Source organism: Lissotriton vulgaris, chromosome 10 (genome assembly GCF_964263255.1).
Source record: "Lissotriton vulgaris chromosome 10, aLisVul1.2, whole genome shotgun sequence".
In the NCBI taxonomy this organism is placed as follows: Eukaryota; Metazoa; Chordata; class Amphibia; order Caudata; family Salamandridae; genus Lissotriton; species Lissotriton vulgaris.
This window is the reverse complement of record NC_141698.1, coordinates 836,411,391-836,436,463: the sequence shown is the minus strand read 5'-3', so window position 1 is coordinate 836,436,463 and position 25,073 is coordinate 836,411,391.

The following is a 25,073-nucleotide window of genomic DNA, read 5'->3' as shown; positions in this document are numbered from 1 at the left end:
TTTTAGTGCAGCCACCTTCAGACCGTCGTTGAAGTTTTAAATACGATTATATTGAAATAACCACTGAACCCCAGAGAATCGTATGTATAAGCTCAACCACATGGTATGTTAAACATTGTTTTTCAGTCTCAAATCGCCCTATTGGTTTGCAAAATCACTGTCCAAAATACTTTGGAAGGCTTCCCCCTATGTTGTTGACCAACTTTATACGAAGGTACCTACCATTGTCCAACACACTTGGATTAGGCTCACAAATCACTACGTAGCCCCAGAGTGATGAACCTCACGCATGCCACTGCGATTCCGGAAATTATGACAATGTGCTCTGCTTAACTTTTAAGTCATCACCAGACACTTTGCACTGGGTTACGCACTGCGATTTCGAATGTAATTACAATAAGGGCAGTTAAAATCTTTATAAATTCTTTAATGGCGAAGTATTTTTCACAAAACTTTGTTTTTCTTTTTGTTCCTTTTCTCTAATGCAGGCTTTATTCATTTCAGGCATGTCTTGCTACTTAAATAAGTCCTGATGATGATCCCGTGTATCTATTAGAGCCTTTAGGGATCGAAACGTCGACACCCAAGAGTGGGTTTACACTTGTAATATTTCAAATGTCCGTGTAAACTGCACTCCAGGCGACACTGCTAGCAATCTTTGCATCTTTTCGCAGTGCCCTGTCTTTGCTCTCTTTTCCTTGCCTGAAAACCACCCTCTTTTTCACCCTATATCTATTCCTTCCTTTCTTGTCAGTACGGCACAGGCTTGTGTCTTGTAAAATTGTATTGTACATCTGACATTGTCTTTTGGTAATAAACTCCTGCCCCGGCTGGGCCAGGACAACCTAAACTGTATAGCTTCCATCGAGTTCCTATACTATATAACGCAAGTATATTGAATAAGCTAAGTTCCATTGTCTCACTATAACAAAGTTATACCCATGGCTCTTAGCTATCCGTTGGGTTCCCCTTGTTCTTAAAAAACGTTTGCAGAAGTCCTGGCACAGCTGACCTCTGACTCACAAAAAAGCAGAACTCGTGTGGGTCTTTGAAATGCAGTTTGTACAACAGGAAGGGTCCCACCCAGACTGAACAAATAACCCCAATGAGGAGGTTGAGACTGGCTCCTCTGGCCTTATCATAAATCCTGCAGCAATAATCAAAAGTACTGCACAGAAGCTAAATAAAGTGATGCAAATAAATGTCTCCGGGCTCTGTCAGCAACAACCTATTTAACGTTCATACATGTACATAGTACAGCTCCTTTGAAAGGAGCGCCCTTTAAACTCTAACATATGGAAGTACAATATTCCAACTAAACATTAACATTGCGCATCCCTGTTCTTGTTTACACAGTAATCCTACTTTAGTACGTTTTATGTCTCGAGCTTTACTTAAATAAACGCACTGTTCCTGGACGGCCCAGGTAGTCTGCGGCAGTAACAAATCTGTGCATTAATACAGTGCACCCACATGTCGGGTATGGGGGTGGGTACCTACATCAGCAGAGCATTACAACAGTGACAGAACACCGAAACACTGCCAGACGCGCAGAAATTGCATATATGTGTTTGTTATATGTGTGTCACCTTCCATAGCACTACAACGTGAAAGAGAACTATTTTTGAACCCAGGCGGCAACACCCATTGGACTCAAAGGGCATCAGCCCGCCTCCCCCCCTCCCCCGTCGTGTGTGTCAGCCTGGGCTGAGATAGCTTCGCAGGCACACACACAGCCCCACCCGAGCACTTCACAGGTCTTCAAAAAGACCATTTGCATGTTAATGAGGCCTTGCTGTTGCTTCAACCCTTCTAAGAGCCCCTGCAGCTCCACAGCTCCACTCTGCATGTTGCTTAAAGATTCAGCCCCCCCCGAAATGTAGTACCTTAAAAACAGTATGTATAAAAATTATTTTTATCTTTGATTAAAAAATTCATAGAATAACAATACATATATTCATAAACAATGACAAGAAATCATATACTGCAAAAGCAATTTCATAGGAACATGTTATACATGGGCCAAAGACCAACGCGTTTCGGAGGATGAACACAGGTCCAACCTCCTTCTTCAGGCTTGTTTTAAGGATGTTCCAACCATCAAGGTTAATACAGGTCGTTGTCCTTGTATGTGGGTGTTCTTATGATCTTCACCATGCTAGGAAGTATTGCGCCACTGCTATAATAGACTTTCAGACAGCTAGAATTACTGCCTCACCATAATTATTATATGTTCCTGATTACTCTGCTGATTATTCAGTATTCCCTCCAATATGATAAAAAAGGTTTTTCCTTCTCAGTATGATTCATACTTTTGTTATGTCTTTATTGTGGCAGCTAGAACTGTAAATAGAATATGGTGGCGTGACCGGGATTAAATAATCTCCTACTCCACACGCATCAATCAGGAAGTCTCATTTATATTGTGGACATGACCATTGATTTGACATTGCCTTGTATTTTTTCTTTCTTTTGTTTAATAAAAATTGTTTGGAAAAAAAATTGCATACCACAGTGTTAATGAAAAATATAAAATATGACATAGGCACTGATAGGCTGTCAAACATAGGTGTTCACCAACCTAGGTCTCTCACTGGCACGTTGGACAGAGTTCAAAATACCCCATTAACAAAATCAAAACTATACACTCCACACAAATCACTTGCCGTTGATAAGTTTCTAAACAATAGTGGAACTGCACAAACTACACTTAAACAAGTAGGGTGGCTTTAGATTGGAAGTGAAGAGCACTCACCACACGTCCGCACTCATCCACATGCACCGCCACTCATCCATTCCACACAACATTTTGAAGATGAAATCAATAAAGAAACCCATAAAAGAGAGGCAGGGGAGGAAAACATCCTCATTTTGGATTTCAATTAAAGAAAAGTCATAAAAGCAAACATTCCATTAGAAATCACACAGCTGCTACAAACAGATAAGCACTCTTCTGGGTTTGCTATTATGTATGTAAAAAAAAAAAACAAGGGGGGTGGGGTTGTGGAGGGCGGTAACAACCCTGGTTCGTCCCTGATATGCCATGTATCACATGTCCCAGATAGTACAGAAAACTAGTGGGTAGAAAGTCTGGAGAGAATGTGGCGCAGCAATCCGAACTGCTGACTGGGGTGTGGGGGAACCGTGTTTGAGCCTCGCCGTTGGCTCAAAATTCTGTGAATATGGGCAAATCATTTAATCTCCCCATGTCCAGCTATATTTAACTAATATAAATAAGACCAACAAAAAAAACAGCAATCTCGGAGGGATGGTGGAGGCGGGCAACGACGACACAGGGAGACAAGCATAATATAAATTAAACAAAATAGAACAAGCACGATGTGCCCCAATGCTCGCTCCCGTGGCAATACTCCATGGGAGTTAACTTGTGAAACAAGCATTGGAAATGCAATAGGTCTCGCAATAGAAAAGTTTTAGTTTTTGGTGTGGTAAATGTAAATATTATTTACATTTTTTTTATGTTGTGCAAATTATAAGTTTTTTTGTTATTATAAATGCCAATAGTTATAAAATTATCAAATGTTACATCTATAGCATTAGTAAAGGTACATGTTTATTTTTCCCCTGTCTTACATGTATTGATCTGACAAATCACAATGTTTCAAAAAGTAATAGCTTTGTTATTTACAATGCCAATAGATTTATCTTTCGCAAATGTGACACCTATTGTAACACAATATGTGTTGTAGCACTGAGTGGTATTTGGAGTGTATGGTGCATTGAGCGTAGTGTAATTATGTGGCGTGTAATTATGTGGCACTGAGTGGGATTTGGAGTGTATGTTGCATTCAGTGCTGTGTAAATATGTGGCGTATAATTATGTGGCACTAAGTGGGATTTAGAGTATGTTGCATTGAGTTTAGTGTAATTATGTGGTGTGTAATTATGTGGCACTGAGTGGGATTTGGAGTGAATGTTGTAGTCAGTAGAGTGTAATTTTGTGGCGTGTAATGTGGCACTGAGTGGCATTTGGAGTGTATGTTGCATTGAGCGCAGTGTAATTATGTGGTGTGTAATTCTATGGCACTGAGTGGTTTTTGTAGTGTATAATGCATTGAGCGTATTGTAATTATGTGGTGTGTAATTACGTGGCACAGAGTGGTATTTGGAGTGTATGTTGCATTGAGTGCAGTGTAATTATGTGGAGTGTAATTATGTGGCACTGAGTGGGCTTTGGAGTGTATGTGCATTGAGTGCAGTGTAATTATGTGGCGTGTAATTATGTGGCAATCAGTGGGATTTGGAGTGTATGTTGCATTGAGTGCAGTGTAATTATGTGGATTGTAATTATGTGGCACTGAATGGGATTTGGAGTGTATGTTGCATTGAGTGCTGTGTTATTATGTGGGGTGTAATTATGTGGCACTGAGTGGTATTTGGAGTGTATGTTGCATTGAGTAGAGTGTAATTATGTTGCGTGTAATTATGTGGCACTGAGTGGTATTATGAGGAGTGTATGCTGTAATCAGTAGAGTTTAATTGTGTGGCTTGTAATTATGTGGCACAGAGTAGTATTTTGTGGGGTGTGCTGCATTCAGTCAAGTGTAATTATGTGGTGTGTAATTATGTGGCACTGAGTGGTATTTGGAGTGTATGTTGCATTGAGTGCAGTGTAATTATGTGGCGTGTAATTATGTGGCACTGAGTGGTATTTGGAACGTATGTTGCATTGAGTGCAGTGTAATAATGTGGCGTGTAACTATGTGGAACTGAGTGGTATTTGGAGTGTATGTTGCATTGAGTAGAGTGCAATAATGTTGTGTGTAATTATGTGGCACTGAGTGGGATTTGGAGCTTATGTTGCATTGAGTGCAGTGTAATTATGTGGCGTGTAAATATGTGGCACTCAGTGGGATTTGGAGTGTATGTTGCATTGAGTGCAGTGTAATTATGTGGCGTGCAATTATATGGCACTGAGTGGTATTTGGAGTGTATGTTGCATTGAGTGCAGTGTAATTATGTGGATTGTAATTATGTGGCACTGAGGGGGATTTGGAGTGTATGTTGCATTGAGTGCTGTGTAATTATGTGGGGTGTAATTATGTGGCACTGAGTGGTATTTGGAGTGTATGTTGCATTGAGTAGAGTGTAATTATGTTGCGTGTAATTATATGGCACTGAGTGGTATTATGAGGAGTGTATGTTGTATTCAGTAGAGTTTAATTGTGTGGCTTGTAGTTATGTGGCACTGAGTGGTATTTTGTGGGGTGTGTTGCATTCAGTCAAGTGTAATTATGTGGTGTGTAATTATGTGGCACTGAGTGGTATTTGGAGTGTATGTTGCTTTGAGTGCAGTATAATTATGTGGCGTGTAATTATGTGGCACTGAGTGGTATTTGGAGCGTATGTTGCATTGAGTGCAGTGTAATAGTGTGGCGTGTAACTATGTGGAACTGAGTGGTATTTGGAGTGTATGTTGCATTGAGTAGAGTGTAATTATGTTGCGTGTAATTATGTGGCACTGAGTGGTATTATGGGGAGTGTATGTTTGTATGCATTAGACTTTAAATGTGTGGCTTGTAATTATGTGGCACTGAGTGGTATTTTGTGGAGTGTGTTGCATTCAGTCAAGTGTAATTTTGTGGTGTGTAATTATGTGGCACACTGGTATTTGGAGTGTATGTTGCATTGAGTGCAGTGTAATTATGCGGCGTGTAATTATGTGGCACTGAGTGGTATTTGGAGCGTATGTTGCACTGAGTGCAGTGTAATAATGTGGCGTGTAACTATGTGTAACTGAGTGGTATTTGGAGTGTATGTTGCATTGAGTAGAGTGTAATTATGTAGCATATCATTATGTGGCACTGAGTGGTATTGTCTGGAGTTTTTGAGGTATTCAGTAGAGTGTAATTGTGTGGCGTGTAATTATGTGGCACTTAGTGGTATTGTTTGGAGTGTATGTTGCATTGAGTGCAGTGTAATTATGTGGCGTGCAATTATATGGCACTGAGTGGTATTTGGGGTGTATGTTGCATTGAGTGCAGTGTAATTATGTGGATTGTAATTATGTGCCTCTGAGTGGGATTTGGAGTGTATGTTGAATTGAGTGCTGTGTAATTATGTGGGGTGTAATTATCTGGCACTGAGTGGTATTTGGAGTGTATGTTGCATTGAGTAGAGTGTAATTATGTGGTGTGTAATTATGTGGCATTGAGTGGTATTTGGAGTGTATGTTGCATTGAGTGCAGTGTAATTATGTGGTGAGTAATTATTTGGCACTGAGTGGTATTTGGAGCGTATGTTGCATTGAGTGCAGTGTAATAATGTGCCGTGTAACTATGTGGAACTGAGTGGTATTTGGAGTGTATGTTGCATTGAGTAGAGTGTAATTATGTTGCGTGTAATTATGTGGCACTGAGTGGTATTATGAGGAGTGTATGTTTGTATTCAGTAGACTTTAAATGTGTGGCTTGTAATTATGTGGCACTGAGTGGTATTTTGTGGAGTGTGTTGCATTCAGTCAAGTGTAATTCTGTGGTGTGTAATTATGTGGCACTGAGTGGTATTTGGAGTGTATGTTGCATTGAGTGCAGTGTAATTATGCGGCGTGTAATTATGTGGCACTGAGTGGTATTTGGAGCGTATGTTGCATTGAGTGCAGTGTAATAATGTGGCGTGTAACTATCTAGAACTGAGTGGTATTTGGAGTGTATGTTGCATTGAGTAGAGTGTAATTATGTAGCATATCATTATGTGGCACTGAGTGGTATTGTCTGGAGTGTTTGAGGTATTCAGTAGAGTGTAATTGTGTGGCGTGTAATTATGTGGCACTTAGTGGTATTGTTTGGAGTGTATTTTGCATTGAGTGCAGTGTAATTATGTGGCGTGCAATTATATGGCACTGAGTGGCATTTGGGGTGTATGTTGCATTGAGTGCAGTGTAATTATGTGGATTGTAATTATGTGTCACTGAGTGGGATTTGGAGTGTATGTTGCATTGAGTGCTGTGTAATTATGTGGGGTGTAATTATCTGGCACTGAGTGGTATTTGGAGTGTATGTTGCATTGAGTAGAGTGTAATTATGTTGTGTGTAATTATGTGGCACTGAGTGGTATTATGAGGAGTGTATGTTGTATTCAGTAGAGTTTAATTGTGTGGCTTGTAGTTATGTGGCACTGAGTGGTATTTTGTGGGGTGTGTTGCATTCAGTCAAGTGTAATTATGTGGTGTGTAATTATGTGGCATTGAGTGGTATTTGGAGTGTATGTTGCATTGAGTGCAGTGTAATTATGTGGTGTGTAATTATGTGGCACTGAGTGGTATTTGGAGTGTATGTTGCATTGAGTGCAGTGTAATTATGTGGTGTGTAATTATGTGGCACTGAGTGGTATTGTTTGGAGTGTATGTTGCATTGAGTGCAGTGTAATTATGTAACATAATTATGTGGCACTGAGTGTTATTGTGGGGAGTGTGTCTCGCATTCAGTAGGGTGTAATTATGTGGCACTGAGTGGTATTTGGAGTGTATGTTGCATTCAGTGCAGTGTAATTATGTGGCATGTAATTATGTGGCCTGAGTGGTATTGTGTGGAGTGTGTTGCATTCAGTAGAGTGTAATTATGTGGTGTGTAATTATGTGGCACTGAGTGGTATTTGGAGAGTATGTTTCATTGAGAGCAGTGTAATTATGTAGCATATAATTATGTGGCACTGAGTGGTATTGTGTTTTGATATGCTATGCTATGTTATGTTATGCTATGCTATGGTTTGTTATGCTATGCAATGTTTTCTTATGCAATGTTTTCTTATGCTATGCAATGTTTTGTTAAGCTATGCAATGTTTTGTTATGCTATGCAATGTTTTGTTAAGCGATGCAAGGTTTTGTTATGCGATGCAATGTTTTGTTATGCGATGCAATGTTTTGTTATGCGATGCAATGTTTTGTTATGCTATGCAATGTTTTGTTGTGTTTTATTATGCTATGCTTTGTTTTGCTATGCTATGTTTTGTTATGCTATGCTATACTAGGTTTTGTTATGCTATGCTAAGCTTTGTTTTGTTTTTTGTGAGGGTGAGAGGGTCGTGAGGGTGAGTGAGGGTGGGTGAGGGTGTGAGGGTGAGGGTGAGGGTGAGGGGGTGTGAGGGTGAGTGGTGTAAAGGTGAGGGTGAGGGATGTGAGGGTGAGGGTGAGGGGGTGTGAGGGTGAGGTGGTGTGTGAGGGGGTGCGAAGGTATGTGAGGGTGGGTGAGGGTGTGTGAGGGTGTGTGAGGGTGAGTAAGGGTGCGTGAGGGTGAGTGAGGGGGTGTGAGGGGGTGTGAGGGTGAGTGAGGGTGAGGGGTGTGGGTAAGGGTGGGTGAGGGTGAGAGGATGTGAGGGTAGCTGATGGTGAGGAAGTGTGAGGGTGACTGAGGGTGTGTGAGGGTGAGGGGGTGAGGGTAAGCGTGTGTGAGGGTGAGGGGGTGTGTGAGGGTGGGTGAGGGGTGTGAGGGTGAGGGTGAGTGAGAGGGTGTGGGGGTGAATGAGGGGTTGTGGGGTGAGTGTGAGGGGGTGAGGGTGAGGGGGTTTGAGGGTGAGGGTGTGAGGGTGACAGGGTGTGTCAGGGTGAGGGGATGATGGTATGGGTGTGTGAGGATGAGGGGGTGTGGGGATGAAATGGCCTTGGTACTGTGTGAAGCAACATCTAGGTCCCTTTGGCTGTATGTCTGTATGAAAAAAAATAACACCTCAAATGGCTGGGCTCCGCGGTTGCAATGGACTGTGCTTACAACACAATTCAACAAGCACTGGCAAAGGCAGAAGCTAAACGGCTGAGAGAGGGGCCACATCCTGCACAACAGGGCACTGAGCTGTGAAGAGGTGCAGAATGAACTGTTGCACAGGGAAAAGGATCTTCATATAACCTCACCCTATCACAACACCCAGTCGGAAAATAATGTCACAGTCATGCAGCCTTCCTTACATTGCCATGACTATTGTACCAGCAGATAAAAAAGACAACAGCAAATGCCTGAACCAAAAGCACACTCTCTCTATACTGTGTGGTAAAATGGCATCTCTGATGAATAACTACAGCTGTCTGTCTGCAAGACCTAAAAACATTAAATTGCACAATTCTGCAACACTGATTAAGAATTCTATTTTCAGACTGCCATGTGATGCTAAAAAGAAAGAAACTGAACTTTGTTATCAGGTAATTCGTCCCAGTCATCGATTTCAAACAAATTAAATGCCTGTTTTGAATAGGTTCGTTTTGGAAAGCGCATACTCACTAGATTCCCCAGTGACGCATGAAAACGTCCTACACATGTGTTCCAAGCACCTCCCAAACTCCAGTTTTATGTTAACGGCTGCATTAGTCCAGGGCAACACATATCCGTGACGTCCACCACACTGCCAAGTCACCCAACCGAAGAGCGAACTGGGCTGGGCGTCATGGTCTCTGCAAAGCAACTCACATGACACCAAACCAAAATAAAACAGCAACAAGAAAACAAACAGAAAAAAAAATGGAAGGCAAACGGTAATCCCTACAAAACAAACAGATGATGACAAGAAGTAAACTAATGGAAAGAATGACTAGGAAACCAAATTCCTATGTGTCAATAGCCACTGCTAGTTTAAAAAAAAAGGAGACACGGCCTGGCGGCCGTGAAACTGAAAGCACGGCCGGCTGTGAAAAAGCCTTTGATGCAGCAGGGGGCAATTAGGGGAGGAGGATGGCTGGGCTGAGGCAGAGCGCAAAGCCTTTGATGCAGCAGAGGGCGGAGCGGGAAGAGCTGCTGGCGGCACCAAGCTGACGATTTGATGCTGTGCACGCGCATTTTAACTCATTGCGCTTGCGCATTGAGCTAAAAGCGCACATGCACTGCATCAAATCGCCAGTCTGGTTAAACTCTGGATAAGCCCCTTAATCTCTCGCCAGCTCGAATGCGCAAGCGCATCGGCAGGCGAGACCTAAAAAGGTGGGACAAACACCCTCCATAAGCCAATTGCAGGCTCTAATTTTAAAAGGACTCAATCCAAAGCCTGGGAGGAGTCTGACCCCCACAAAGCACTTACAACAGATCACCTGACAGCACAAGCACTGTACTGACCCGACCTAAAAATGGTGCTGATAATGCAGGAGGCGAATGAGCACCAGCGATTGGTTCACATGGCCTCCCTGGTGCCTTCATTGCACAGCAACAGAGACCTAGAAATCTGTGCCTCTAGCTGAATGGATGTGGAATTCCTGCAGGCACTCTTCCTAGCTTTGCCACCCCTTGAACTCCGCCCAACTAGGAGTCCCACCCTGTAAGACAGAGTCGCCTACTAGATTTTGGTCCCCAGATGACAGAGCAGTTCTTGCTCAGCAGAAGAGGCAACCACTGAGCCGATTAAGGAACATGAAGAATCTAGACCAGGGGGTGGGCAAGATCAAAGAACCATAAGCTTGGCCTCTGAGTAATCATACAGAACCTCCCAAACATCCTGTAAGGCTCTGATGTGTCTGGAGGAATTTGAGAGCACAAATGCAACACAGGTGGGACTCTATTGAGTCCATGCACTATGGAAAAAGGCCTCACTGCATGCCTATACTACAAGGCCGCCATGTTTATAATGAACAGGTGGTAAGATAAAGACAAGAACTTAGAGTAGTATCATCCTCTAGGTCTGAGATGGTAGTAGGCGGTAGCACCAGAAAACCAAGAAAAAGGCACCAATGGATGACGTGTTAGAATAAAGATGCGAAATGGCATTGAGAAACATCCAAATGAAGAAACGATTGAACACAATAATAAGTGAGGGTCACAAATATATCTCACATAATATTAGTAAATCCCACCGAGCACCATAGAGATTGAAGAAGTCTGAAACTCTTCAAATCTCGAGAAGCTCCTGCAGAGAGAGCCAGTACAGAAAGCCCGTCATTGTCGTGCCTCCGTATGTTCTATTGAAAGGGTTCAAAGCTTACGGAGAACTCATCCAAGAACAAGCTATATGAACATTCCATTTCCATTTTATTTCCATTTTATTTCACTTGTATCGCGCATAAATCCCCCGAAGGTCTCAGAGACGTAAATGTTCTAGCAAAATTAAAGAGAATTTAATCAAAGACAGATATTGTGGGACAGATTTACTAGCTTTTCGCACTGCGTTTGCATTGCCTTTGTGACACATACCTGATGCAAAGTGTTATACTGGAATTTACTATTGAACGAAAATCAGGATTTTCATCGGATAGTTTCCCAAAGTAATCCACATTTTTCATGAATCTTTGCCGATGTGATTAGCATGGTGTTTGTTTGAACTGGCATGTTCTGGTTGGCTGAGGCGAGGCCCTAGCTAGGCAGACCTTACCACTCCCATCAGGGGCGGGTGATTACACTCACTGTATAAACTGCGGTCACCCTTGGGTAGCTTGCCACTAAGCAGTCAAGATAATCACAGAGGCAATTTGTAAAGCATTGGCACAGCACTCTCATACAACAATGTCACTAAGCGCCACAAAAGATAATTCAAGCATGGTGTATGCAAATAAAGCTCTTATTCTACACACACATTAATTAACACAACATAAACATTATGTATTTCTGGGCATAAATCACATTAGGAAATATCACTAGCAGTATTAGGCTCAACTGTGTTAAAATGGCATCAGTATTATGCACACCTGGGAAAGTTCCTACTTACCCCCAGCACCCTTATGTGGTGCGACACATTGCTAGACCAAAGCCCAACTGTGCAATTATTATAATTCATTACCACACATTTATAGGGTGCACCCCAGATCACAACGATATCAGAACTGTGTACACACAGATAATTACAACACTTTTAAGCAGCATCGTGGGCCAAGCCAGGGCGGCACGGATAAAAACAATGTAAAACGGAATATTCTTTGGGCAAGGAATCAACATGTTAAGCAACACTGCTGTGTGATGTTAGTAATTACAGCCAGTCACTCTCACTCTCATGTGGTGTACTGACATCCAGCGGGTCAGTTAATAATGCACATGCAGATGTCGTGGCCCAAGCCCTCCTGCACCAGCCAGCTAACCCCGCCCACCCTACACCCATGGGCTGGAGATAAAGAAAACCTGTCCCAGTTTCGTAGGTATATGGCGGCTGGAACCACATTTAATCAGGGTCACAGGGAAGATGGGGCTAGGTAACAGGGCAAAGTGGATAGCAGTCGACAAATGGGGGTTTGGCCACTACTTGGGAAGTTCACCAGCTGTAAACAGAGCAGATAGGGCGATAGTTGTTCACTCAAGGATTTCCACACTGTGCCTTCTGGCACCTGCCCAGTTCTGCAAAGCACGGGGGTCACACTGTGTCTTGACCCACTTCCAAATGCTCTCGGAAGCATTCCTTAGACTAGTCAATCACTCTCACCACCCCAGCCTGGTCAGTACTACCTGGTAACACAAAGTCATTGGGCTGTGTGAGGAGAGGACAGTGGGTCCACCACACTACGAGCATGAAAGGAACAATCGATGAGTGGGGGATGAAGCAGGGGAGTCTCTCGGAAGAAGGAGGTACCCTATGAGACACACACCAACCAAAGAAGTACCCAGGCAATCCGGGCACCACAGAACACGAATCTGCTCCCCTACACCTCCCTGGAAATGAGGCACAACGTCTGGTGCGGGTTGTTCTTAGTCGCACCAGACAATTCTGGTCACACACAACGCAGAGTTGCAAATTCCCTACCTCCCTGGAATTGAGGCACATCTGGTGAGCGTTGATCTGAGTCACACCAGACAATTCTGGTCACACACACAGGTGCAAGTTCAACAGTGCCCACCAGGTTGTGACCTCCAAGGGTCACAACCTGGGAATCGGACAACGCACATAATGAGCATGCAGTCAGGGTGTCACACTAGAGAGATGTGACACGATCGACTATGCGAGGCGCATGGTTCACACAACCAATGAATCAACTCACCACCAACAAGATTCTTATGCACGTTGCAGGCCCACGACACAGGGCCACACCCCTTAAATGTGGGCTCTACTTTTTGGGGCTCCGCACTGGACAATATGGTCTCCAATACAATTCTTAGTTGCACACTCACACCACACTACCAGTTGGGATCTAGCAGATGATGTGGGCACTTAAGGGCAACATCTCTCCAGGTGTTAGAGGTAGATGGTGCGTGTCCCTCAGGCCTCCATCAGAGAACAGGGGACAAGCCCTTGGAGATCATGCTTCAGCGTGCCACACCATTAATTATAATGGGGTTGGTCCTGTGACCCTCAGAACCTGGGTTCCAAGTATGTGTAAGCAAAAACGGTTCTGTTGGGAAGGAAATATTTCTTTTGTTTGTCCTTATGACGAAAACAAGGGGGGGGGGGGTGTTGTTTGCACTGTTACTTAAAAGTTACAAATATCAAATTACAAACTAAATGAGCACACCATTTTTGGATTTAATCGTATGTATTTTTCATTATTTTCGACAACGTTGGTTATACAACTATCTTTATTATACATACATATGAAAGGTTGTCCTAAACGAAAACTTCCTACGATCAAAACAAACACAAGCAATTAGCTTATATGTGAATAAAGTGCATAAAAGTGAAAACAACCATAAAGTGACATTCACTACAATTCAACATCTATACATATAGTACAAAAATTAAAAATCAGTCCAAGGATTTCTGTACATTGGTTACAACCCTCTTGTGCTTTTCTATTTGAGGTTGGAACTAAGTAGGGACTGATAGGTGTTAATACGTCGATGTTTCGACCCTGTTTTATGGTGCTTTTTTTGTGCAACCAGCTCGGATCTTCATCAGGACTACTATACGACTGGACAACCTGTCGCAATCAATAACCTGCGTCCCTTTGTATAAGACGAGGAAAGGGGAAATTTGTCAGCCGACAATATTTCTTGCTTCGAAGTAATCGCTTTTACGAAGTCTTTCTCTTCATCACATCTGCCCTCTGCTATTTATGCGTCTCATTCAACCACCAGCCGGTGGGAAATCTGGAAATTTATTCGTGTGAGTGCCACTTATCGGTCACTTATTTTGCGGTCGAGCAATTCTCTCTCCTTCGGCGTTTCAATCAGAGATACTTGATTGAACAGATGTGATGAAGAGAAAGACTTCGTAAAAGCGATTACTTCGAAGCAAGAAATATTGTCGGCTGACAAATTTCCCCTTTCCTCGTATTATACAAAGGGACGCAGGTTATTGATTGCGACAGGTCGTCCAGTCGTATTGTAGTCCTGAGGAAGACCCGAGCTGGTTGCGCAAAAAAAGCACCATAAAACAGGGTCGAAACGTCGACGTATTAACACCTATCAGTCCCTACTTAGTTCCAACCTCAAATAGAAAAGCACAAGAGGGTTGTAACCAATGTACAGAAATCCTTGGACTGATTTTTTATTTTTGTACTATATGTATAGATGTTGAATTGTAGTGAATGTCACTTTATGGTTGTTTTCACTTTTATGCACTTTATTCACGTATAAGCTAATTGCTTGTGTTTGTTTTGATCGTAGGAAGTTTTCGTTTAGGACAACCTTTCATATGTATGTATAATAGAGATAGTTGTATAACCAACGTTGTAGAAAATAATGAAAAATACATAGGATTAAATCCAAAAATGGTGTGTTCATTTAGTTTGTAATTTGATATTTGTAACTTTTAAGTAACAGTGCAAACAACTCCCCCCCCCCTTTTTTTCATCAGCGTGCCACACAGCAGCAGGTAGTCAGCCCAGACCAGCTACTATTCAGGAAGAATGCACAGTTCCTTCCAAGGGCAGTAATCATCCTTGTACTCAACAGATTCTTCTGGCAGTGCGCACCACACAGTTCCTGGATCTTTGGTCGCATGTCCCCACAAGTGTATCTTTGACCTGCGGGAGAATGGCACAAGTTGTTATACTGTAGTGCGCCTTTGAAGTTGGGAGTGGTTCCGAAGGTTTCCTTTTGAACCACATATGTCTCCCCTAAATGTCAGTCCTGTCTGTCATGGGGCCGTGGGATGCAGCTCTTAATCTATAGTGAGGCCATGATCTGGCTCCCAGAGGCCAAGCATCAACACCTCTTTCTCCAATCCATCCAGCCAAGCCCTCAAATGGCAGAGGTCTGTCGTTACAGTTGCATGCCCAATGTTTTATGTAAAGTGCACCCCCATCCTCCAGTGTTGACTGGAGTCAAACTAAAAGGCACACAAAGAGGTTTAGATCAAACAAAGGACTACTTTCTAGAAGTTGCATTTCTAAGCTATTAAGGACAAATCCCTCTTTATCACAGGAGAAAGTTTGTTATTGAGAATCCAATGATAGGAAACATTATGAAGCTACTCCACTGTAAGCCACTATTGCAGCTTGAAGTAATTTCAACCATTCCCCCATGTTGACTTATGAGAAGAACAAAGCTCCTAGGTAGTGAAACACTTACGGGTATTCTTCACTACCTGGGCAGGGAACACACATGTGAACCTGCCCTGCCTTTCACCTACCACTTGCACCAGGGGTGCCCTAGTGATAGTGAAAGGTCCCCTCAGGATTGGCCAGTGGTTTAGAAATCCCACCTGAGCATAAGTGCAATTGTGCTTACACAGGCCTGCAATGGCAGGCTTGAGATGTGTTTAAAAACATCAAGTAAGCACCACTTCCTAAAGTGTGTAGTAAGGGTGTGTGCACTTTCACACTGCATTTACAGAGGGAGATTGCCCGAGGCCCTAAAGCCACTAAACAAATATCAGCAAAACCCATGCGTTGTCCCATGGGAAGAGCCGGCCTCTTATTTTTAAAAAAAATATTTTTATTAACTTTTTGCCAATGAAAAAAACTCTCATGATATATCACATTGCGGTCAAAGATGTTACAACAGTACAAACATGCCTACGGGATGTATACTATAATCCGAAGATACGTGAAATAAAGGCATGGATCCGCTAATGACTGATGCAGCGTGAGCTCCGGGGGCATTTGGGGGACAGGAACAGTGGACTGCGTGGGGGAAGCGGGAGATTGGTAACAGAAGCAGTGTCACTGCCAGGGAGTGGAGAGAGAATACCCCAAATGGGGAGATATAACTGGGGAGGAAGGGAGGGGTGGCTGGGGGGCAAAGGCTAAACCAGGGGAGCAGGTTTAAGCAAATTGTTCAGGGCACATCTGCAAAAAGGCGATGGGGGGGTTTCACAGAGAAGCGGGGGCAGGTGCCGGAGAGGAGGGCCGAGATACAGAAGGGGGATAAGTCCTCTACCCCCTAGTGAGGCTTTGAGGCTGCCGGAGGCGCTGTGGCGTGTGGAGAGGTACGCGGGGTGTCATGCTTGTGAGCTGACAGAAACTATTGGGATAGTGTGGCCCATTCTAGAGATGGAAGAGCCGGCCTCTTAGGTAGGGAAAACCCACATGGGTACCTGCCTGGACTTTTCCCTACCCCTTGCTCCATCCCTCAGGGCTTCCCTAGGGGTGCTCTACTGGTACTGGAAAGCCCACTCAGGGTTGGCTAATAAGGTAAAAATGCTAACCTGAGTATAGGTGCAACTGTGCACCCACAGGTCGTCAATGAAAGGCTTGATAGATGTTTGAAAAGTTATTCTGGTGGGTGGCACAATCAGTGCTGCGTCCCAACATTAGCCAATGCAGTATGTGCCCTGAGTAAGTGGCGCACCTTTTTAAAGGGCACTTACAGGTATAATACATAAACCAATCCAGTAAGCATCAATTCCTAGAACTTGTAGGAAGGGTGTGCGCGCTTTCACCTTGCATACAGTCGGAAAGCGCCCTGAGTCCTAAGATCACATAAAGAGAATAAGCAAAAACCAGGAGGAGAAAATCAAAATGTTTTAGGGAAGTCCCCTATGAAGGGCCATGTCCAACAGTGCTGGAGTACAAACTGGAAGAAATTGAGATCCCTGTGAGACCAGCTATCATGCAATAGAAAGGCAAACCTTTCAATGAAAATGGGTAAGCAACTATATAGATTTAGACTGGGTTGCTACAGTGTGAATGCTATTCCTTGAAAGTTGTGAGTAACAAGAAAGCGTAAATAATGTATTAAAAGCAAGAAATGCATTAAGTTCACGTGAACGTGGTTGAGGGAGGAAGGGGGTGGAGGAAAGAAGTGGGTAAGTTGTAAGTTGTTTTAAGCCAAAGCTCACAAAAGGTGATAGTAGATCCACACACTCTAAAAGCACTAGAGCCAGCAGTGCAAATCAAACTTACCCCACAATATTTGTGTGTGTGGGGAAGGCACATGTGCATTAGTGCTGCTTTTTAGGTCTCGCTCAAGACCTATTGATGCTAAGATGCCTGTCAAGGGACACAGACCGGTGCACGAGCTGCTCAGGGTCTGTGAACGCGCTTACGCAGGCCGGCCCAAAGCACGCACACACGCGCATACACACAGACAGACGGACACATGCACGCGCACACACACACACACACACACACAGAGACACACACACGCTGCCCCCCTTACCCGCCGCCACTGCATGGAATGACCCACATCTTCTTCTCCTGCCTCAATCTTTGTTGTTTCTCCTGTTACTGCTTCCTCCTCTATATCTTGCTCTACCTTCTTCGCCGGCGGCAGTCCCAGGGCCGGTCCTCGGCATGGTCTGTATGGGCAGCTGCCCAGGGGGCCCCGCCGAACAGACCGCAGATCAGTGGGCCTGGCCCGACATAAAATGCGGAAAGTGCACTCGCGCAGGCAGGAAGTGGAACTAGTGCACGTCACAGTGCGCGCGCGCACCCCTAGTGGTGGTGGTGCCGTGCGCGGTGCGTACGATGTGGATGACTTTTTCTCGACTTGGGCTGAATGCAATTAGTAGTGAGACTGTAACTATAATTTTTAGGTATCGGAGGAGGGCAGAGATCCGCGTGTTCAGTGTGCGCAGTTTTAGTCTAATCTTATTATTGTTTTTTAACAAATATTGAAATGACATCTTTTCAGACACATGCACATCCCGTGATACTGCAGTGGGATTTCTTACAGCATTCGTTCCGGCCTTGAGAAGAAAAGTTGGATTGAGAAATGGTTCTTTTGGCGCCATCATTTGTGACAAATAAGAAGAGAATGGTCATCAGAGCGAAGATGCGTGCAGTAACACCGGCTTTTATAAATTAAGCAGGAAATATTACAGTTTTGCAGTTGCTCCTCTACCCTGCACCCTCGGGTCTCCTGAGATCGCATTGTTTCTACATTAGCCAACGAAGTAAGATCTGCTTTATATCCTGCTGGAATTATGATAATAAACCCGTCTCGTGCCCACGCAGAGAACTACAAAGGCAAGAATTACCGATGGTGGAAACTCTGTATCTGTCAGATTAGCCACGCGCAGGCGAAGAGTGGAATTGAAGCAGAAGGAAGCAAACATGGAAGGATAACTGGGAAAGGGTGGAAGAGCAACACTCCTGTAGGAAGGAGGCAGCAGGGGGGGGAGCTGTTTAAACAACTTCTGACAGGGTCGAACGAGTAAATCTGGCTTACACCTGTATTATTTGAGCCTCATACCTTCATACCCTGGACTAATTCAATGCTTTTTCAGCGAGTAGCCGTGTTTTCCCCTCAATCTGGCTTGCTGTGTGTCACGCAGATATGGTTTAAAAAGCTGCCCTGAGCCTGCCCAGATTTGGGTCAGCATTTAGCAAGTAGCACAGTTCTCTTACACCCAGGGCACCTGTTAGGTTGTGCATTGCACTTGATTAAAGTGTGTTCATATTTGCAATATCATTCATGCTAATATTTACATCTAAATAAGTAAGGTACAATTTCCCCCGGTGATGTGGTAATCACAGGCTTGCACTTGTTTTCTTTTTGCTTTAAAAGCCTATTTTTGGTTAACCAGATTGTTCAACAGTATTTCAGTAGAAGGGGTTTATTTCATGGCCAGCAGGGGTAGAAGTAATCTGAACGACTTGATACTTTGCACCAGTATTTCATATGTACTATATCTGTGTTAGCACATTTCCCATGAGGTGCTACCATGTTCTCAGTATAGGGTCCCTTTACCATCTCGCCCGGGTGTACCATTATTATCCTCTCCTGCACCCTATCCACAGCCTTTGAACATTGAATGGTCATTTCCTTCCATCCTGTTGAACCTCTTTAATACATTGCCCAAAGTTTTACAGTTTGCTTTCAGTTTCTTAAAGAGTACTGTATGCCTTCTGTAGGAGCCTGTGCTCACCTCTGGTCTACCATAAATTCTTCTGTTTAGAAGAAATTTGCAATAATTCACAATCCTGAATTCACTCGTCACTGGCTGTCCTTTAATTGTCTCTAGACACTGTGGAAAGAGTCCCTGCTAATCTGGAGTACTGATTGCTTGTCAAAGCCCCCCCTCCTCGCCCCTGAATTCCCATCTTGCTTCAACACACCGAATACCTTTAACAATAGGATACTAGTGAGAAATCTCAGCGGAGCGCACACTCCACGAAGAGATCTGTGCGAATCTGCAAGTTACAGTTCTGCATACTACCTGAGCGGACTCAGCCTTTCATCATCCGGAGGATCACACAATGAAGTTGGCAAATAAGGGCGTTGTTGTCTTGTTACAACTGTGATTACTGGTGTTGTTAACTTGGCAAGAACAATTTTTGATTCTAACTTTTGAAATACCAGCCCCTTTCACCCTCTCAGATATGTGTGTGTCTGTCTGTGTCTCTCTCTCTCTCTCCTGACTGGCATTCAGACTCCGAGTGTTTTGTTTTGAAAGCGTTTAAACATTGCAAATACTCCACCTTAGTGTTTTGGTTTAACTAGACAACAGTACAATAAAAGCCAAAATAATTTGATAATGGTGCATTTCTTAAACATTTGAAAAACGCTATGCATTCTGTCAAAATAAAACTCGTAAGTCAGAGAGACTCAGTGCCCTGTTGATGTATCATGTTAATTGGTCCTTTGTGCCTTTTGTTATTCACGATTCGCCTTTTGCACCTCTGCGTCTAGCACTCTTGTTACCTTTCTTCTATTCGCTGTGAAAAGACAAAGTGCACAGAACAACAATGCGTTGGATTACTCGTAATAGGACGTTTTCTTCCTACTGGCTTTTGTACTTGGTGTGCTTTTTATAAACATGGATAATTTAAAATCCCTTTGGAAGAAAATAGGTTGAGGTTTTAAGCAGTACTGCGCTATACCAACAGACGAGAAACAATTTGTGTCGGGCAAATGAAATAACAGAATCTCCTGATGGTTCGGATCTTTTAATCTACCAAGGTCCGCACAATTAACCCCTGTTCCAAAACTACTAGCAGACAATTATGCTCATGGCAGAGCAGCTAGCCGTAAAGGCAAAGTGTAAATAGAATAACTGCGCATTGTTGCTACATTATACATACAACATCTGAGTTGAGTTCTAACTTTTGATAACCTTGTTACTGTTGGTTATTTTGATAATCCTATTTTAATAACTCAAGGCTGCTACATACACCGCGAACATTACTGAAACTTGGTTATTTTCACACGAATGTCCACCCTCCCTCCATGTTGCCTGTCCATGTTGCCTCCCACCCGCGCACCCTCCCTCTGCGTTGCCTCCTGCCTAAACCGTGTTGCCTGCCTCCCACCCTCCCTCCGTGTTGCCTCCCGCCCACCTTCCCTCTTTGTTGCCTCCCGCCAAAACAGTGTTGCCTCACACCCGCCCCGACACCCACCCACCCTCTGTGCTGCCTCTTGCCCACCCCCCCTCCGTGCTGCCTCTCGCCCATCCAGCCACCCTCTGTGCTGCCTCTCAACCAGCCACCCTCCGTGTTGCCTCTTGCCCAATGTGTTGCCTCTTGCTCAATGTGTTGCTATTGCCCACCCACCCAGTGTTGCCTACCACCCACCCACCCTCTGTGTTACCTACCACCCACCCTCCGTGTTGCCTAGCGAACCCCCAACCACCGTCAGTGTTGCCTGCCCACCCATTCCCCATGTTACCTCCCACCCTTAGTGTAGCCGATCGCCCACCCACCCTCCGTGGGGCTCACCGCTGGCCCACCCATCCTACATGTTGCCTAACCCTCCGTGTTGCCTAACCCTCCGTGTTGCCTAACCCCCGTGTTGCCTATCCCCCCTGTTGCCTAACCCCCCGTGTTGCCTAACCCCCGCGTTGCCTAACCCTCGTGTTGCCTAACCCCCACGTTGCCTAACCCTCCGTGTTGCCTAACCCTCCGTTTTGCCTAACCCTCCGTGTTGCCTAACCCTCCGTGTTGCCTAACCCCCGTGTTGCCTAACCCTGTGTTGCCTAACCCCCGTATTGCCTAACCCCCTGTGTTGCCTAACCCCCTGTGTTGTCTAACCCTCCGTGTTGCCATACCCACCCTCTGTGTAGCATTACACCCACCCACCCTTTGTGTTGCAGCCCACCCTCCGTGTTGAAATCCCGGCCACCCACCCTCTGTGTTGCATCCCACCCACTCACCCACTGTGTTGCAATCCGTGTTGCAACCCGCCAACTATCCTTCTGTGTTGCCTCCATGTTGTCTAACCACCCCCGCCCATCACTGATGCCTATCTGTCACTGTTGGCTCCAACCCACCATCCCTCCCTGTTGCCTCCCATCCACCCTTGTTCTTTCCCTGTTGCCGAAACGTGTTTCGTTCCAAACACCCTTCCTACATCCGTGTTGCCGTCGACTGCCCTCCCTCTGTAGTGCATCCTGTTTACCCTCCCTCTGTGCTGCCTCTGCCCTCCTTCTGAGTTGCCTACTGGCCGCCTTCCCCACTCTGTGTTGCCTACCATCCACCCTCTGTGTTGCGTCCCACACGCCCTCCCTCCTTCTGTGTTGCATCCTGATCTATCGCCCTCACTCTATCGCCCTCACTCTATCTATCTATCGCCCTCACTCTGTCTATTGATCGCCTTCACTCTATCTATCGCCTTCCCTTGATCTATCTATCGCCTTCACTCGATCTATCTATCGCGTTCCCTCTATATATCTATCGCATCACTACAGCATCAATCTGTGCAACCTTTCAACAACAACTGGTTCAAATATGTTCTCTCAATGTTTCAAGCTTTATTACAAATGAAACAAAAAGATGTTAATATTTCACTTCTGTTCTTTGATTTTCGTCGCAATAAAATACAGTGAACATAATCTTCACAAAAGTTATTTACAAAAGTTTGAGCTATTGCATTATAAATTACAATAACTTTTATTTAAGTATTAATTATTAAAGCCATTGTTATTTGTAATATCAATACATCTAAGTCACGTAAATACAACACATATTGCATTACAAATGGTATAGGTGTCACATTTGCGAAAGTTAAAACTATTCGCATTGTAAATGACAAAGCCATTAATTTGACTATTTTCAAAACCTACACATAAATAAAAAATATGTGTCATTTACAATACCGATAGGTCAAACTTTCCTAATGCGAAACCTATTGCATTGCAAATGCTTGTTGTTTGATGGTTCATGACTGTGTGTGGCATGTGACAGTGCTATGGTGGTGATAGTGAGTGCTAATGAGCACTGTTGCCTCTTACAGATTAGAACTTCTCCATCCACGTGCTGTTGCTGTGCCTGTCAATGTTGTTCCCTGTCGCATATTAACTTTGAAGTCCTGATAGCCATTAACTCATCCCCCTCCAGCTCTCATTGGCCACTCTCTGATGGACAGTGGTCAAAAGCAATCACATGAGCATTTTCTAAGTGCCATGATGTTTACAAAAGCACTAGGCAGGGGGTGGTGAATGTGGGCAGTGCATTCTCCACCTCTTGATGGGTGAAGATGGTATCAGACCTAGCACAGGCTCCGTGGGCATCCTCTTCATTGTCAGCTGAACCATGCGACATCTGAACCTGCGCACTGCGTAAACTCGCAGGCCTGTTGTGAAAGCATCCTAATGAGACATAAGCTTGTGTAGAAGAGGTAAAAGCTGAATGAGGCACAACCAGGTGGTGTTCAGAGGATATATGTGTGCTTTAAAGGATACAAAAATGTCGAGAGGGGAATTGGTGATGCGCACCGTGGCATGGAGAGGGGACAGAATGAAACACAGGTTCAGGAGGTGGTGCCTGATAAGACACAGAGAATGAATAGGAGAGTAAGAGAGAGGGGTCTTCAAGCTTGAGCTATCCTTATGCCACACAAACCATCAACCTTACACCCAGTGGAGACTTCCCTGTGCATGCCGGCTAATGGAAGCACGCCTTTGGTACAGCAAGGATATGTGATGTTTCCAATGTAGTCCTGTCATTTAGTTCCTTTTTTACACAAACAGAATCCTAGAAACAAAAGAGTGGTATGGTCACTGTTGTGTATCAGCAAGTCCATAAAATATCCTATTAAGTTAATATGCCTGTTATGGAAGGTCGTGGGTTTCCTTTAAATATCAGTGTGATGACACAGCTTTTTATCATTCCAAGGTTGATAAAAAGGACTATCCAATAACTGTAGTTGTTCTATTACAGGCTTTATAAAGCTTGCAGTTATTCTAGAAGGAATATTGAGCGATACTGAAGTGGGGTTGCTATTCATAGCACTGCTGCATGGAGGTGGAAGGGAGACAGTGAAAGAGAGCAGAGATAACTTATACCTCCATGAGCTCCAGGGAGTCACCCGAAACTATAAACCTGCCTAAGGCTGCTTTTGACACAGTGGCCCTGTTTACACATTGCAGCATAACATCTGATCACTGAGCAAACACGGATTGGAACTAGAAGTTGTGGATTAATTGCACATGTATCAGAATTACAAGGTGGATTTATGATGATCACACCCGTATAGTTTTTTCCCTGGTAGATTCCGGTAGGTTGAACCTGTCATAATTTATCTGGAAGTAATGCCTGGAAAAAAGCCAACCCTTTCTGCCGGCCTTTTCCCCTGCATTGGTTGCCTTTTGGCAGACTAGCGCAACGCAGGCGCCCTTGCAACATGGTGCAAGGGCGCCTGCAGTACATGCTGGATTGTTTTGCACAAAAACAATCCTGAGAGGCATATTCCGCTGTCTAATTTCTGAAGCCCACATAGAAAGAGGACGTAACAAGGAGAAATAAAGATAGTTCTCCTCGTTACGCCTCACCTGAGAAGGCAAATCCTTTTGGCGCATTTGCAGGACTACCAGTTCTGGTAAATCTGGGAATGCATCAAAAACCATGGGAGGTGTGTGGGAGCGTCTTCCCAGGGCAGAGTAAGGCACCACAGTGATTTGCGTTGTGATTTGCGTTGTGTTTCCTTACTCCAGATTTATTGAGCGGTCCAGCCCAGGCAACGCAGCCATGCATGGCTTCATAAATCAAATCAAATGCAATGTTTGTATCGCTCTTGCACCACGTTGTGTGGTACAAGAGCGATCAAAGCCGGCTCAAAAATAGGCCCCCGTATTTGAGAGAAAGATATATTTCTAAAGAAGCAGTGGCAAAGCCAATTGGTCTAGCCTATGCAAGTTGGTGCAATTGTTACTTTTATTTTATTTTATTTTTTGCTCAGCATATGCCCAAAAAAGAAAAAGAAGAAAAAAAGAAAAACATGCCGACACCTTAACATGAAGGTTATACGCTTCCAATAAAAATAACATTCAATTTCAATTAAACACTATGGGTACTTCGTTGGAGGCAGGTGCACATCAAATGAAAATATGATACTTATGCAAAAAAGGTAAAATTAATTTGAATTACTGTAACCTTTAAACACACATGGATAATTGAAAAAAAATAAACGAAAAGAAAAAAAACATTGGCAATATTAAGTGCTGGCTAACCAGCACTGGCACAGAAGCCCGCTTCTTTTAAGATGTGCACATGTGATCAGGCAAAATGCCTTAATTGCAGTTCAAGAACACCAATGGCGGAAGTGGACTGACCTATTACACCAAGATGTATGCTATGGATGTGGTGGGCAGAAAAAACCTATGAATGCCAGATGAACACACCAATGAACGAAGAGGACTGACCAAAAGCCCCTCTAAGTATAGACACAAGTTTGTACTTTCTATTTAAGATTTTTTAAGTACAGGGTTGGTGAAACAGATGAAGCTGTTTCTAATCCAGACATAAAAAAGCGAGTTATGGGTGATGCTGCATGGTTCCCTGCTTAGGGTACCAGATTCTGGCAGTTAGTCTACTGCTGTCACTCAGAGCATGGTTGCACTCGGATCCAGCCCGTAAGCTGAAGGCGTGAGCTCTATGGTCATCTGGCCAAATGTTCTACAG